Genomic DNA, 14,211 nt, shown 5'->3' with positions numbered 1-14,211 from the left:
ATCAGGCCTTCATGGTCAAGTAGCTGCTAGGAAACCACTGCTAAGGAGAGGCAACAAGCAGAAGAGATTTGTTTGGGCCAAGAAACACAAGGAATGGACATTAGACCAGTGGAAATCTGTTTTTTGGTCTGATGAGTCCAAATTTGAGATCTTTGGTTCCAACCGCTGTGTCTTTGTGCGACGCAGAAAAGGTGAACGGATTGATTCTACTTGCCTGGTTCCCACTGTGAAGCATGGAGGAGGAGGTGTGATGGTGTGGGGGTGCTACGCTGGTGACACTGTTGGGGATTTATTCAAAATTGAAGGAATACTGAACCAGCATGGCTACTACAGCATCCTCCAGCAACATGCCATCCCATCCGGTTTGCGTTTAGTTGGACCATCATTTATTTTTCAACAGGACAATGACCCCAAACACACCTCCAGGCTGTGTAAGGGCTATTTGACCAAGAAGGAGAGTGATGGAGTGCTGCGCCAGATGACTGGGCCTCCACAGTCACCGGACCTGAACCCAATCAAGATGGTTTGGTGCTTAGCATCAACAAGTGCTAAGCATCTCTGGGAACTCCTTCAAGACTGCTGGAAAACCATTTCAGGTGATTACCTCTTGAAGCTCATCAAGAGAATGCCAAGAGTGTGCAAAGCAGTAATCAGAGCAAAGGGTGGCTACTTTGAAGAAACTAGAATATTACATGTTTTCAGTTATTTCACACTTTTTTGTTAAGTACATAATTCCACGTGTTCATTCATAGTTTTGATGCCTTCAGTGAGAATCTGCTATGTAAATAGTCATGAAAATAAAGGAAACGCATTGAATGAGAAGGTGTGTCCAAACTTTTGGCCTGTACTGTACAAATGGTGAAGAGGTGGATATTATGGCTGTAACGATATGCGATATGAAACCGAAATCGCAACGCTCAGATCCATGAACCTGTGTGAGAAGGCAGAATCGTGACACACCCCTTCCAACTCCCAGAGTTATCCTTCCCGTTCAGATTAGAGGGTGACACGGGAATCAATTGTTGCTGCCATCCCATCCCCACAAAAATACTCCCGTCATATCCCGATCTCGTGACTGCCCCTCCCCCAAAAGAAATCCTGTCCTGTAAAGAGAGAGAAAGTCTCCTAATTCCAGTCCCGCTCCCGTTTCGTTCCCTATGTTGTCTAAACTTATCAGACTCTGTTGCCCCCCTGTAGCATGTTTGGTTAATCACGGTCAAATCACTGAGGTTGCCTCGGAAATTTAGGCTATACTATACATGCATTACCTGCAGGCCTAGGCGATTTCATTACGTAATTCCTAACGGAGATTATCTCACAGCGCCTGACAATAGATTGAGGGGTCCTTCGATGACACTTTCAATTGCACAGCTTCTTGCCAGAATCCTTTTGCCGACTCTGTATAGTCGCTGACGCTGATGGATTGGCTTGTGAACAGGGTAGCTGCTTTGTCTTGCTTGGATAGGCTACTCTGCAGCTAGCAGTAGCCAATCCACAAACGTATCGTGAGTTGTAAGTGGTTCTCTTTTCTAAAACAAAATGCCTCAATCTTTTGCCGCATTCACCGCATTGCAGCGTCATTTTTTTATTTAATCTCCGGCTCCATCCTGTTCCCGTTGATTTCTGTGCTCTATTCCATCCCTATCATGTTACCAACAGGCAGATTTTCGGCACAAACACCGGTAACGCTAACGGAGGTGTAACGTTACGAATGGCTGCTGTTCTGACTCGGGTGCCTGGGTCTGTTTCCCAATGGTTCAGTACACTGCCCCTAGCATCCTTAGCAGCGGAGTTAAGTGCTGACCAGGTTTGGATTGCTGTAATGATAGTGGCTGACTGCTAGCTGGCTGGGGGCTGACTGTTGTCAGCTCTCATCCCGACTGAAGCCTTGCAGTGCTGGAAGAGTGAGGCAGACAGACAGGGGTGTGCTAGCTGGCCAAATTACCATTAGATTAGTCGTCTCTCTATAACGTTACTGATGAATTCGTGGGTTAGCCCAGAGTTGTTAACCGTGGTCAAAACAATCAATCATACTAAAAATAACTGAGCGTGTTGAACGATGTCATAATCTTATGTTACCCACAAAGAATTAGCTAACGTTATAGACAAAGCATTACCATTTGCTACTTGTCAACCAGCATCTTTATAGTAAGCTAACCTTAAAAGCAACACAGGATTTCCCGCAGCACTTTGCAGCTTAGGCGGCCACCTAACAAGACACGCCTGCCGCCTTAACTACATTGTCCAAAAACAAAATAAAAAAATTCGCCATTTCACCGTCGCGTGCATCGTTGTTTGTGGGAGTACGTCAACAAATGTGCGGGCAGCTGGGGTATGCCCGGGCAGAGACGGGGTGAGTAGACTTACCGGAGCGTTGGCATATGGCAGGCAGAGAGCAATATATGTAACTCTGACCGGTTCTTCAGTGAGGCTTTCTTCTCTTGTTTCAATGAAGTGAATACATGACGAAGTGACTGGAACTATCCATCACCTCGCGCGCGTGCATTGTCAACGTCCCCGCCTGTTGCCCGGTCTTTGAGACACAGCCGTGGAAGAGAGCGTGTCACTGAGGATATCGGGAGCCATGCGAGTAACACTATAGCTTGGCTTGCAACATTGCAACTGTTATTTTGAAAAGCTGGTTATTTATTAATCATATATTATTTAATATTTAGCGTTTAATAAATAATTGTTAAATGCAGTACAGAGTCTGTGTCTATTGCACAAACAAGCCGCCCCCCTCCCCCCCAGCTGCTGGTCAACTTTTATCGTAGCACAATAGAAAGCATCCTCCATCAGTGTGCCACAGTGTGGTATGCCAGCTGCACAGCAGGGAACAAAAAGGACTTGGCCCCGGGTGGTGAAAAAGGCACAGAGGATTGTGGGAGCTGTGCTCCCGGACCTGGATGCTGTGTATGCTGTCTGCTTACAGAGGACAGCTAGTAGCATCAGATAGCATAACTCGTCCCATTGCCCTCTGGGAAAAGATACTAAACTATCAAAACCCAGACTAACAGACTGCGAACAGCTTCTTCCCCAGAGCTGTAGCCTCCATCATCACCCCCTCTGCATGCACACAATCACAACCTGACATTGCTTAGACTTCACTTCAGCATGTAAATTCTGTGCTGCATCACTGCATCACAAACTGTGCATGGCCAAAAAAATAAAACAAAACACACGCAACGGCAGCTAGATGGAAACAATTATCGGAATCGCAAGTTAATGTAATTCAATGGAGGCCAAACGGCGTTGATAAACACGCAAAATAGCAGGTATGCGTCTTTATAACACGCAAATCATGGCATATGAATTGGTGTGTCATACATGAGATCAGTCTGCACAGTTGCACATTCATACCTGGAAACTGCCCAGTACAACCACAGTCTGATCTGCTGGCCACTGAGCAGCTCCACTGGAGCGGTTGGGGTTAAAAGGTGCACTATGAGTTCCTGCATGGTTTCAGTGAGATTTCATTTTTGTCTCACATCGTAGGCATCTCTCCTTGATCTGCTAGCTGCTTACCCCCTGAAAACACTGAAAAAGTCCGGTCTTGGGAGACAATACAGGGGTCGTAAACATCAAACAAACACTAGAGGCACAGGCTGTGCACCAAAGTACAACAAACCACTCCGGCCAATCACCGACATGTTTGGGGCAGGGAGTGGGGGTTAGCGACAGTCAGTTAGTCATGACAGTTACAGAAACATGGGGGGAGGGGCAAGGTTGCTCTGTTTTGTTTGAAATTTACTTGGAACGTCAACAGAAGAGACCATGCAGGAACTCATAGTGCACCTTTAAGGGCCTTGATCAAGGGCACCTCAGTGGTGGTAATGAGGGAGGGACAAGCTCTGCTCTTTCATTTTCCCCACCCAGATTTTTTATCCTGCCTGTCTGGGGATTGAACCGACAACCTCCTGGTCACAAGCTCGCTTCTTTAACTTCTAGGCCACCAGAGGCCTGTGCCACAGTGTCTCTCGCATGTATAAAAATAGCTTTTCAGTCTTTACATTTGATCAAGCAAACACACTGTGGATTCTTTGAAATCATCAATGAAATGGCCAGAAACAAAAGGATGTGGCTACTGAAAAAAACAACTAATCCTAGAGGCGAAACAGTGTGAAGGTAATCCTGGGAGGCCTTTCTCGCAGCAGGCCTTTGGACTTGCAAAATGGTGGTGTAACAGGCAGGGTATTGTGGATGCTGGGTCAGTGGAATAGCTTACTGGCACAGAGCCATTTTTGCAATCATCTTTCACATCCACCACCATCGCTGCACGATTAATCTAATTGCAATCACAATGTCACTCTGTGCAATTACACAACCACAAGTAAACGAAAAGGTGTTCTGTGTGCGTGACTGTGTCCACTGCAGTCTTCATGTTGTAACACCCTTCACTTTACCAACAGTATTCACAACAAATTAAGCTAGTGTGTCTTAAGAAGCTTGGTGTTCTCTTAACTCACTTTTCATCATCTTTGCTATCTCTTTTCCCTCACACAGCTACTATGCCAACTCCGACACCACTCACGGTCGCGTGACAAATCAGTATGTTTAGGCAGTAGCGTGTGTGTTGCGCGTGAGTATCAGAAGTGTAGAGGGGGTTCAGAGCATGCACACAGAGGTTCACTTAATCACTAGCTATGATATTACGCTTATCTTGAATGCCATTATTTACAAGGGCATACAAAATTTATTAATTTAATAATTTGTATTTTTGTCATTTAATTTTCAAAAATATTAAGTTATTTAAAAAGTATTGCACATTTGTTTATGCATTTCTTTTTATGCACATTTAACATATGTTCAAGTTAAAAAATACACACTTCAAAATTTTAGTAACTTAAATTCTGCATTTCCCTTGATGATCAAGTAAACTCATGATACTATTATATCGCAATTGCAGTATTGTAAATCACAATATGACTTGCTCTACAAATCGTGCAGCCCTCCAAGCAACACAACTACCAACAGATGGAAGTCTTGGTTTCCAGCGATACGTAAGACATCACAGCATCAGTAATTTTACAGTATTTGGTATATGACCGTATTCGTATAGATCATATTCTGAACAAGCGGCCATGACTGGCCATTGAATTTCCAGAGAAACCAGACCCACGTGACGCGTTCGTCCAATCAGCTGCTGGTTTTCATTTTTCGGCAACAATACAGATTAGCGCCGCCTGCTGTTATTGAGACGTACTACGTCTCGTCGCTTTGGTGTGTTCCGAGGCACTTTTTTTGACCAATTTGGGGAGACTGATCAGTCCAACTGCCTTTTCTGCCGACGTTTGGCCGTCGGCTCTGCGTGTCTGGGCCTTAAGATGAAATTGATACAATCAATCAACTGCTCAACACCGACAAAAGCCATGCTGGGATTTCAGAGGGACATTTCTTGCTCACTGAAGTCAGAAATGGCATTTTGGTGTGAAGACGTATATGTGCAAGGCCTGATTAAATGGCTGGATAATCTCCCAAATGTTCTGACAATGGCCCTTTTACAAGGCAGACATTTTGACTTGTCATAGTAGGAAAAGCACAGCTGAAATTAATCACCTTAACAATGGCTCAATTCCATCAAGTGTCCCAGTAAGCCATTTCAGTAAGTCAGCATGAACAATACCAGGACCTCTCTTAAGTGGAATGCAGCCATTATTAATGGTTTTGAACACACCTGTGCTTTCCCTAATATGACATGTCAACATGTCTGCCATGAAAAAGGTCTATAGAGACAGAGCACATTTAAGTCCCACCCACACCGGAGGGGAAAAGAACTCTCAGCTCTCTATAGACGTTATTTTGTCACTAATTTGGAGCAGTAGGCTAGTCGGAACCGGGTACCTCCAGGATCTGTGCTAGGCTTAGCTAGTGCTGGGGGCATCAGACAGAGTTACAACACTCACAGAGATGAGAAGAAGAAGAAGATTTTATTTGTTTATATTAGGACAATGCACATTAATCAACATTTCTGTAAATGCGCCAGTGTTAGCCAGTCGGCTAATTTACAACTGTAGTCCTAGTTGCATGCATGTCTTTATGGTGGGAAGAAACAGGAGCACCCGGAGGAAACCCACGCAAGCACGGGGAGAACATGCGAACTCCACACAGAAAGACCTGAGACGACCTGGGTGCGAACCCAGAACCTTCTTGCTGTGAGGCAGAAGTGCTAACCACTGAGCCACCGGGTATGTATCGACTTGTCTAACACTGGGGGTTATGGTGAATAAGCTACAGTCCCAATAAGTCGGCGTGTTCCTTTAAAAAGGGACTATAAGGAATGGTCTCCGGCCAGATTCAAACCAGGGGACGTTACATTAAATGGACGTCATGTGTGTACTGCAGTGTTGTTGAATGATGAATAGATTACCGCCGCCTTCTGGTATGGGGGAGTTATTTCATTGCACGCATGCGCAAAATGTACGTGGTACTTGGCAGTCGGCTGTAGTCTGTGCGGTGTGTTCCAAAGGCAAAGGCGATTAGGCGACCACAGGTGGCCGTCGGCGGCGGTAGTTGGCAGCCGTCGGCTTGGTGTGTCAGGGCCTTTAAAGATGCGAGTTACAATACAACTGAGCCCAGAGAACAGAAGATGTGTGAAGAACCGGATAGTATTTGGCACCTCAGGGTACATGAGGCATTAGCACCCTGAATTAATACAAAACAAATGGGTATCTTTCAAAGTCACAGTACAAAATTTGTTTCCACATACACCGTTTTCTTGCGGAGCTGCAGTGGAGGGAATTTTGTACTAAAAACACATGGTGGCATGTGACACGGATCATAACATCTGTCCATAGGGGTAGATGGTATAAAGGCTACAGAAAGTACACCAGTATGAATTTGCCCTACGGTACAAGTTTTGACTATACCATGTGGACCGCTAGAGCCCTCATTTAGGTTGGGTCAGAAAAGGACTGAATGGCCATTCACCTTGTACGCGCAAACGGCAGCGCTGCGCTATGAAACCCATTATTGTCAATGGCTTGCACACGCAAGATCTGGTCGGACATTTTGCAGCTGGCTGCTCTTGCGGGTGCCGTGGTCAAAGTTCAACATGGTTCAACTTTGACACTGTGACGTGTCTGAATAAAAAGAAAAAAAGTAAACACCGAACACACGTGGATCCACAAACGGAAGAAGGCTTTTTGTTTCAAAGACCGAAACATCGTCTCCTACTACTGCACGTCTGATGTAAACTCCGGACGCAGATGTGACATGCATTCAAATATTGGCGCATATATGGCGTAAATTTGCACTGAGCCCGGCAGTGAGCACAACAAATATAGTTGGGGAATAGGACAACCCAGCAGCGAGCGCAGCGCATGCCACGTACAATGTGAATGGCCCTCCAGCCAGCCAGGGCTGCACAATAGGCCATTCACTTCCATTACATTGCGTGAAAACTAGGGCTAGGCCGGTATAGTTTTTTTCTTACCGCAGCGAAGAAGCAACGTATCACCATGGTATGGCGGTTTACTGCAACCCCCTTACGAGTGTAGCGTAAGAGCAACAATAGCAGGGTGCCTTAAGTGAGTGACTTTAGTGCTCGTGTGGTTGCGCAAGGAGAGCGAGCAGTAATAGAGTAGCTTACAAGTGCAGATGTGAGGAAAGGTGAGGAGGAAAAGTGAGGAGGAAACAGAGATAGCAAAGATGATGTAAAGTGAGTTAAAAGTGAACAATAAAGCAACAAGCTTCTCAAGACAAGGGGGCTTTATCTGTTGTCAATACTGCCAGTAAAGTGAACAGCGTTACCCCCGAAAAAACATCGGCTTAAACCTTACAACGTACGTTGCAGTTATAGACTCTCAATGTGAGTCTTTACTGTGTCTTGCTGTCATTTAGGGCCACGCTGCTTTCTCTCCTCTCTGTTGATCTATTCCACAGACAGTTCAGAAAGCTCTATTGTCAATAAAGTTAAAATAAATAAATAAAAAATGACAATGGCGAGTGCAGACACTTCACAGCACAGCGGTCTGGCAGCTGAGCAGACAGAGCAGAGAGGGCAACTCAGCAGTCCGCTAACTTGTTGCTCTCACTACCAATTAGGAAGTCACGGTTCGGTTCATACATCACGGTTCGGTACGAGTTGGGTACAATGGAGGGAAAAGCAAAACAAAAAATGCAGAAGGCAATTTTTTTGTTTTATTGTGCATGTCTCAGGCTGTACCACCTAGTGTCATACAGTCTCTCCCCTGAGCTAGCTGCAACAGCCTGAAGTCTGTAAAGTAAAGCTGCAGTTGCACTGCAGTTGGACTGATCAGTCTCCCGAGTTGGTCAAAAAAGTGCCTCGGAACACACCGAAGCGACGAGTGTGTGTGTGCGTGTGTGAGAGAGAGAGAGTCGGCAGTCGGAGCGCTCTCTGTCAAGATGCAGAGACGTCAGATATGCTTGCGCTTATGCGCTCTTGGGTACCGAAATTTGGCACCGTTTGATTTAAAGTGAATCCGTCCTCGGTAGTAGAGTGCAGTACTCAAAAAATAAATCTATATGAACAATATCTGCCATATTACTACATGGCAGATATTGTTCATATAGATTTTTTTTTTTTTAACAACCTGGTTAAGGCGGCATGCCCGTCTTGCTCAGGCGGCCGCCTAAGCTGTAAAGTGCTGCAGGAAACCCTGGGATAACTAAACAATGATTATTGCTTGCATAATATTTAATATCACACGACATATTTTTATAAGTTTTGTTTAGAAAACCTTGAATCCATGTAAGACACAATATCATCAGACACAATCCATGTCATTAGAATCAATGAACCCATGTCATTAGACAGTGTGCACACACGTGCAGGCCAATGGTTTTTTTGCGGTGATGGTTTAGGAGTCTCGTGACCGCAGTATTGTGGTAACCATCCCAGCCCTAGTGAAAACAACACCAGGCTGCTACAGTATAACCATACAGACCTCTACACACATCAGACTTGTCGGTTATAGCTCGACTCTGCCAGACATTTCTCATTTGACAAGGATTGCATAGTTCTGTAGTGTTTAAGTGTTTGCATTGTATAAAGCCTAGCAGCTAACAGATCCTATGAATTTCAGCCTGCATGCACATTTTTCTTTAGCCTAACATTGTTGAGCAGTTAATATTGGTAGTGACAGCAACAAGTTAGCAGACTGCTGAATGACCAGCCCTATTGCGTACTATGTGAAATATGTCCTGGTAATACAGTTAAGAGGAAAATTAACATAATGTATTATCTACCGTTACCGTCTGTGCTTCAAATTATACCGTGATATATGTGTAAGGCCAGCGTGCCCAGCCCTACATGCACACATTGTTTATCTAGGCCTACATACCTGCAACGCTTTGACCTGTCATTATCGAGTTAAAGTGTGATTCTATTTTTTTTTTTTTTTTTTTTCAACCTGGACCCCATGTCCCCATGCAATTATTTGAAAACCATATAACTGTTTGATAATATCATACAGTGGAGAGTACACAAAATGTTTTATCACAATCAACAATTGCCAACAGCTTGCATAAAGGCAAAGGACTATTTAAATTGGTCCAATATTGAGCAAATCGGGAAAAAGGCGCTCTGGGAGTCTGGTATTTCGGAGTATGGCTAGAGAAATTAAAGGCTCCTGTTATCTAAAAGATTGTCAGTGTCGTGGTGGTTCAATATTTAAACGATTTTGACATTGTGGCTGAGATCGTTAAAGTTAGAGGGCCGCCTGTATTCATTTGAGCCAGAGTATAGGCTCAAACGGAGAGACATCCAGTGTGTGTTTCAGGTGTCAAAAACCGATTAGCTTTAGATTAATGGTCAAGCACATGAATCTTTTTAGCATTTCCTTCACAGTGCCTTTTCACAGAAAGATTAAAGAAAATTACAAAAAAAAAAAAAAAAAAAAGAAAATTACAAAAGCTATGGTTGAGTTGAAACTAACTTTTTACAATGCCCCCAATTTACACATTTTATTAATGTGCATTTATACACATTTTATTCACATGCGTGCATTACACACATTTTTTCACGTGCATTACATGTGACAGTTCAGTTGACCATGCAGAGCATCAGAAGTTAGAGCTTGAGTGTTATTGGTGTCCGTCTCACCCCTAATTTCCACCAGGTGCGTCTGCGCCTTGGGCGAGTGGCGTGTCCCCGCGAGTAATCACAGCCATTCAAGTAAATGTTTGATAATCCACCAGCTGCACCACGGCACGTCCCAGAAGTGTGTGTGTGAAGCGGCTCTCCGCTCTGCTAAATATATTCGCCAGGTCTATTTTCACATCTCGGGGCATTCGGACAGCCGGGCAGGAAGTGAAACAGCAGTCAATTTACCAAAACACACCCGCAATATCGTATAGGTCTCCTTTACAACACCACGGACGACGAGAGATTCATCTTGGATGTTGAAAAACATAATACCACATCACAGATCTTTTTTTTTTTTTTATAAAGACAACACCAGAAAAGAGAAGGCATGGAATGTAACTGAAGGAGTGCCTGGAGTGGAAGGTAGATTTTATAGACTTAACAGACACGTGATTGTTCTGTAAAGTTAAAGTAGAGACAATATAATCTGCGAGTCGGGTAGGCAAGACGCTCCGCTTCTGAGACGCTCCCGGTGTGGTATGGCGCGTGGCGGAGGACGGAACAAAACAGCGGCACAGCACAGGATTTGCCCAGTGGAGAATCGGTGTCAGGCTGAAAAATACTTTGGCAGGTGACCATAGGTGGCTGTAATGCTCCACCAGGTTGCAATTCAGCATTAAAAAGATGAAGAGGAGGAAGAAGTCAAATGTTGCGATCGTAACGGTCCAGCGAGATTTGAGACTAAATTACACCGTTGAAATTTACGCACTACGCATTATTGAGCACAGTTCTACTTGTTACGTATGTGTACTTAACGGAATGTTCCGAGTTGAGACACAGCATGTATTTATTATTGAGGTTGTTGTTTGTAGTTGTATTGAACTACTTAATAAAATGGCCAGGAGGTGTATATGGTTTGACAATGCTTCTCTTGCCAAGAGATCAAGGGATATCTTGTTAAAAAAAAAAAAAAAAAGTTCTTCAAGTCTATGAGGTGCGGTTATATAAACTAATTTACCTCAATATATGGAGCGATTAACCCTACCATGTTCATTGTTTTTATTTTTTTGACAGACGGATAGAAAAACTGACAAAATTCAGTGTTTAGCTGAGGGTAGTGAATCAGAGACTATCCAAAAGGGGAGTGAGGGACTTTTATACTCTTTTTTTCAACTTGTTATCCCTCTGTACCTGCAAGGCACCCTAGAATGAAGACCTCTGTCACAGGATAAACTACATTTTTCCCCATGCAAGAGCACCCTCAGCTAAGACTTTACCAGAGGAATAACGTGAGGGACTAGTGAATTTATATCAGAGATGCATCATCCAAGACAATGGAGCGGTTTATGTAAAATCTATTTGGGGCAAGATTATAGGACAAATGGGTCATATAAAATTGTCTTGGAGGTGACAACTTTCTCTTGCATATTACAAACCTTTTAAAGTAATTAAGTCACACATAAACAGAGCTACAACAAGCCAGGGACGTATGAATGATTACCATGCAGCAGGTGCACCTACTTATTTTCTCTTGTAAATATGTGTTTGGTTCTCTGTGATAATCTGGACAGAGATGAGCATTTTAAAAATCACCCCATGTTTTAGTTTTCAATAGGAAAAAAACAATGTATGACCACCTGATCTTGTCTTGATTGTGTTATTGTAAGATGCTGCACTTTTAACCAGCCTGCAAGGAGGACAGCAAACAAAAGGGAAACTGTAAGATGCAATCAGATCAACAAAAACACTATCAGCAGCGGTTAGGTTTGTGACTCTAGCCACGTGTTATAGATTTATTGTACACTGACGTAACGTTAGGTTGTTGTTCAGGGTAGAGCTAGCTAGCTACCTCAGTGACTAGCACAATGCTAGCTAGCACGGATAACCAACAGCTAGCTAATGACTCCTCTGCAGCTGGTATTAAGCAGGACCCCTTACCAGATCAGTGCTCCGTGTTGTTCTTGCGTGCTTCGTCGCCGGTTCCCTTGTGGTTTATCTGCTACAGGGTCTGTATTGAAATAATCACAAGCAAACAGACGTCGTCCAAAGACATTATATGTCGGCTTTCTTTGCCACAACGCGGAGAAAGCGGCAGTCCTCCTTCCCGATGTCTTCCGTCTTTCCTAGGAAATATCGTCAGGAGATCCTTTCTTCGGTCTGGATTGTGAGTCGATGGGGGTCGTTGAATCTAAAACACAAATGTTTTCCCTCACGACGTCGGCTACAAGGCTTGTTGTTCCTCGGTTAGCGGTGCTAGATGCAAATTCTCCTCCATTATCTTTATTTGCGCATTTTCAGACAATGTGCCCGGAATTGTGCGTACGTTATACAACGGTTTGATTACAACCAATAACAAGGGGCAGGGACTCCGAGAGAGCCCTCCCCTGCATGTTCTATGGCTGACACAGCCAGAGCCTGAGGGGGCGGCTACACGACTCCTTCTGGGCGACCGCGCCACGGTTGCCTCCGTGCTGCTGCTGCAGCTGCGCCTGCACTCCCAGTCCTTACGTGCTGTGGGGCCTGGCAGACAGACAGTATTACTTGCGCTGACAGTAACTGCGCTGATCATTGAAGTCCTCAGTGGGGCCTCAGTGCTCCCCTGTGCCGTTTCAGTACCACTCTGTTGATTTTACATGAGTACTGTGATCCAGGTTACTGGGGAACTCAACCAGTTACCAGACATACTTGTCTGCTGGACTAGATGTGGTTGGTCTTTAAAGGGTTAATACGTTGCATACCACCATTTTGTGTGCAAGACTAAGACTTGCTACAAAATGGCGCCACCTCTTCTGGTGCGCATTATTACAACAACCCCTTTGGCTGAGGGGGCACATGAGAACCACTTCCAATGGAGAAAAAATACATTGTTCACGAGAAGAAGAAAAAACCCTGTATTTTTTTAAATAATGGGTGAACAGGATCCTCTGAATATGTCTGATATTCTGTGACCAGACACTTGCTTTACTTCTTCTAACTGGTGCATTTATGCACCCATGAGGTTTAGCTTTTACCTCAGAATGAACAGTTTATTGATCCAAGGTCCCTGGATGTATTTAATTGCATACAAGAAAATACAAGTAGTAGTTGCAAATGAAGATGGGACCGCTTTCTGACCAATGCAGGCCCTATAAACCTCAAAACCTGCCATTGCAGGAGAAAAAATGGTCCACTGCCATAAAAGAACTGGTTAGATTACTGCCTCTCCTGCAGGAGTCGGTTAACTTCTTGCTGCTTGCAATAAAAAACAGGTCTGGATCATCTGAAACACTCAACCTGTATTTTATATCAGGATATTCTGCCTACATAATTCTGTTAATCTGTAGGCTATGACTGGATGACTTTGTTGGGTGTTATTTTTTTTGATATGTAGTTACTCCCTCACTGTTAACAAAACCGAGCACTGAAGCCAGCAGAGCTCTTGTCCCCAGAGGGTTAAGGTCCATATTGTACAAACTGTCACCCCAAGAAATGGTAGAAACACCACACTTTCCCCATACTGAAGCTCAAGGCTGCTGTCAGTATACTTGTAGCTCAAAGGTTACAGGTTTAAATCAGGTTGGCTGTAAAATGCTGAGTTGGAATAAAGAAGGAAACACACTTTAAACTTGCAAGACAAAAACCCTGCTGTCATAAAGGGATGAGATGTTATAATAGTTCAAACAGAAATAACAGCACACAGTTTTGGAGTCTCCTGAAAGGCCTTCATGGTGTTGCACTTGTTTGTACACACAAAAGGTGTCAGAAGTAGTTGTGTGAAAAATGAAAAAAGAGAGCTTGGGAGAGAAGCTGGAATTCTTCTTTTCTCACCTCTGCACACCTGACCAAGTGATGTGAAGAGTGGGCATGGTTCAAGCCCCCAGGAGGAGCGCCGGGCTTTAATGCCAAATTTGACATAGTGGCCAAACAGTGAAATTACAACTTCCAGATCCGTCACATGATGCCATTGGGTCCAAAATGACTTATCCCCATAAACTTACATTTTAGAAAGAGATGTCTGTAAACCAGTGGATACACTTTTTGAACTTCACAACCCAAGCAAAATGACTAGTTTCACTACCAGAGTTTGATACATTAGGTCTGATACCTTTTGGAAAGTCTAGAAGAGCCGCAAGATTAAATAACTGTATCCCCATTAACTTAGCGGAGGGCTAAACCGGAAGTTAGCC

General features: G+C 44.1%; 1 protein-coding gene across 1 annotated transcript in view; it reads right to left on the bottom strand.

The window, feature by feature from the left end:
- znf1035 (zinc finger protein 1035) overlaps nt 1–12,711 on the bottom strand; it is a 33,226-nt gene extending 20,515 nt beyond the window's left edge. Inside the window, exon 1 of the mRNA XM_028579514.1 lies at nt 11,984–12,711. The gene's annotated coding sequence lies outside the window, so the exon portion shown is untranslated. The remainder of the gene's footprint in view (nt 1–11,983) is intronic.
- Between the last annotated feature and the right edge of the window lie 1,500 nt (nt 12,712–14,211).

Source organism: Perca flavescens, chromosome 6, assembly GCF_004354835.1.
Source record: "Perca flavescens isolate YP-PL-M2 chromosome 6, PFLA_1.0, whole genome shotgun sequence".
Taxonomy (NCBI): domain Eukaryota; kingdom Metazoa; phylum Chordata; class Actinopteri; order Perciformes; family Percidae; genus Perca; species Perca flavescens.
The sequence above is the reverse complement of the archived record's forward strand: the minus strand, read 5'-3'. Positions and strand labels throughout refer to the sequence as shown.